Source organism: Salvelinus namaycush, unplaced genomic scaffold, assembly GCF_016432855.1.
Source record: "Salvelinus namaycush isolate Seneca unplaced genomic scaffold, SaNama_1.0 Scaffold105, whole genome shotgun sequence".
Taxonomy (NCBI): Eukaryota; Metazoa; Chordata; class Actinopteri; order Salmoniformes; family Salmonidae; genus Salvelinus; species Salvelinus namaycush.
The window spans coordinates 32,501-36,176 of NW_024057731.1; positions in this window are offsets into that span (position 1 = coordinate 32,501).

The window sequence follows — 3,676 nt, forward strand, 5'->3', positions numbered from 1 at the left end:
GGTTCTGTTCTGATAAATACAGAGCTGTGTTTTTCTACAGGCTAGCCTTGGTTCTGTTCTGATAATTACAGAGCTGTGTTTTTCTACTGGCTAGCCTTGGTTCTGTTCTGATAAATACATCACTGTGTTTTTCTACTGGCTAGCCTTGGTTCTGTTCTGATAATTACATAGCTGTGTTTTTCTACAGGCTAGCCTTGGTTCTGTTCTGATAAATACAGAGCTGTGTTTTTCTACAGGCTAGCCTTGGTTCTGTTCTGATAAATACAGAGCTGTGTTTTTCTAGAGGCTAGCCTTGGTTCTGTTCTGATAAATACATCACTGTGTTTTTCTACTGGCTAGCCTTGGTTCTGTTCTGATAATTACATAGCTGTGTTTTTCTACTGGCTAGCCTTGGTTCTGTTCTGATAAATACAGAGCTGTGTTTTTCTACTGGCTAGCCTTGGTTCTGTTCTGATAATTACAGAGCTGTGTTTTTCTACAGGCTAGCCTTGGTTCTGTTCTGATAAATACAGAGCTGTGTTTTTCTACTGGCTAGCCTTGGTTCTGTTCTGATAATTACAGAGCTGTGTTTTTCTACAGGCTAGCCTTGGTTCTGTTCTGATAATTACATAGCTGTGTTTTTCTACTGGCTAGCCTTGGTTCTGTTCTGATAATTACAGAGCTGTGTTTTTCTACAGGCTAGCCTTGGTTCTGTTCTGATAATTACATCACTGTGTTTTTCTACTGGCTAGCCTTGGTTCTGTTCTGATAATTACAGAGCTGTGTTTTTCTACAGGCTAGCCTTGGTTCTGTTCTGATAAATACATCACTGTGTTTTTCTACAGGCTAGCCTTGGTTCTGTTCTGATAATTACATAGCTGTGTTTTTCTACTGGCTAGCCTTGGTTCTGTTCTGATAATTACATAGCTGTGTTTTTCTACAGGCTAGCCTTGGTTCTGTTCTGATAAATACATCACTGTGTTTTTCTAGAGGCTAGCCTTGGTTCTGTTCTGATAATTACATAGCTGTGTTTTTCTACTGGCTAGCCTTGGTTCTGTTCTGATAATTACATAGCTGTGTTTTTCTACAGGCTAGCCTTGGTTCTGTTCTGATAATTACATCACTGTGTTTTTCTACTGGCTAGCCTTGGTTCTGTTCTGATAATTACAGAGCTGTGTTTTTCTACTGGCTAGCCTTGGTTCTGTTCTGATAATTACATCACTGTGTTTTTCTACAGGCTAGCCTTGGTTCTGTTCTGATAAATACATCACTGTGTTTTTCTACTGGCTAGCCTTGGTTCTGTTCTGATAATTACAGAGCTGTGTTTTTCTACTGGCTAGCCTTGGTTCTGTTCTGATAAATACATCACTGTGTTTTTCTACAGGCTAGCCTTGGTTCTGTTCTGATAAATACATCACTGTGTTTTTCTACAGGCTAGCCTTGGTTCTGTTCTGATAATTACATCACTGTGTTTTTCTACAGGCTAGCCTTGGTTCTGTTCTGATAAATACATCACTGTGTTTTTCTACAGGCTAACCTTGGTTCTGTTCTGATAAATACATCACTGTGTTTTTCTACAGGCTAGCCTTGGTTCTGTTCTGATAAATACATCACTGTGTTTTTCTACAGGCTAACCTTGGTTCTGTTCTGATAAATACATCACTGTGTTTTTCTACTGGCTAGCCTTGGTTCTGTTCTGATAAATACATCACTGTGTTTTTCTACGGCAGGTAGCCTTGGTTCTGTTCTGATAAATACATCACTGTGTTTTTCTACAGGCTAACCTTGGTTCTGTTCTGATAAATACATCACTGTGTTTTTCTACAGGCTAACCTTGGTTCTGTTCTGATAAATACAGCACTGCAATTCGCTGACCCCACGCCTCACTGTCTCCTTATTGTGTGTTTGTACTGGGTTAGTGTGTGTGTGTACTGGGTTAGTGTGTGTGTGTACTGGGTTAGTGTGTGTGTGTACTGGGTTAGTGTGTGTGTGTACTGGGTTAGTGTGTGTGTGTACTGGGTTAGTGTGTGTTTGTACTGGGTTAGTGTGTGTTTGTACTGGGTTAGTGTGTGTTTGTAGTCTGGGTTAGTGTGTGTGTGTGCTCGTGTGTGACGTTTCAAACACGGTCAAACGCTACAGCTTTCATTGCCTTCACAGAGGTTTGGTTATTTTCTTTATGTTAAGTACACAACAGGGCCTCCCGAGTGGGGCAGAGGTCTAAGGCACTGCATCGCAGTGCTACAGGCGTCACTAAGACCCGGGTTCGATCCCGGGATGTGTCGTAGCCGATCGGGAGAACCATGAGGCGGTGCACAATGAGGCGTCGTCCTGTTTAGGGAAGGGTTTGGCCGGATGTCCTTGTCACATTGCGCTCTAGCGATTCCTTGCCGGGATGTCCTTGTCACGTTGCGCTCTACGTTTCCTTGCCGGGATGTCCTTGTCACGTTGCGCTCTAGCGATTCCTTGCCGGTGTAACGGAATTCCTCCTCCTCTTCATCCGAAGAGGAGGAGCAGGGATTCGACCAAAATGCAGCGTTGTCATAGGACATAATGAATTTATTTAAACAAGACAAAAACGAACTATACTTGAATAACTAACAAAATAACAAAACGGAGTAGACAGACCTGGACATTCGAACTTACATACAACGAAGAACTCACGAACAGGAAAATGACTACACAAAAACGAACGTACACAAACCGAGACAGTCCCGTGTGGCGCGACAAACACAGACACAGAGACAACCACCCACAACAAACAATGTGAAACACACTACCTTATATGGCTCTCAATCAGAGGAAATGAAAACCACCTGCCGCTAATTGAGAACCATATCAGGTCACCCTTTAACAAACATAGAAACACATAACATAGACTACCCACCCAAACTCACGCCCTGACCGTCAAACACATACAAAATAACAGAAAACCGGTCAGGAACGTGACAGCCGGGATGTCCTTGTCACGTTGCGCTCTAGCGATTCCTTGCCGGGATGTCCTTGTCACGTTGCGCTCTAGCGATTCCTTGCCGGGATGTCCTTGTCACGTTGCGCTCTAGCGATTCCTTGCCGATGTCCTTGTCACGTTGCGCTCTAGCGATTCCTTGCCGGGATGTCCTTGTCAGTTGCGCTCTAGCGATTCCTTGCCGGGATGTCCTTGTCACTTTGCGCTCTAGCGATTCCTTGCCGGGATGTCCTTGTCACGTTGCGCTCTAGCGATTCCTTGCGGGATTTCCTTGTCACGTTGCGCTCTAGCGATTCCTTGCCGGATGTCCTTGTCACGTTGCGCTCTAGCGATTCCTTGCCGGATGTCCTTGTCACGTTGCGCTCTAGCGATTCCTTGCCGGGATGTCCTTGTCACGTTGCGCTCTAGCGATTCCTTGCCGGGATGTCCTTGTCACGTTGCGCTCTAGCGATTCCTTGCCGGGATGTCCTTGTCACATTGCCCTCTTGCGATTCCTTGCCGGGATGTCCTTGTCACATTGCGCTCTAGCGATTCCTTGCCGGGTGTCTTTGTCACATTGCCCTCTAGCGATTCCTTCCGCGGATGTCCTTGTCACGTTGCGCTCTGCGATTCCTTGCCGGGCTGTCCTGGTCACATTGCGCTCTAGCGATTCCTGCTGGGCGCACGCTGACTTCGGTCGTCAGTTAGACAGTGTTTTCCTCCGATACATTGGTGGCGCTGGCCTCCGGTTAA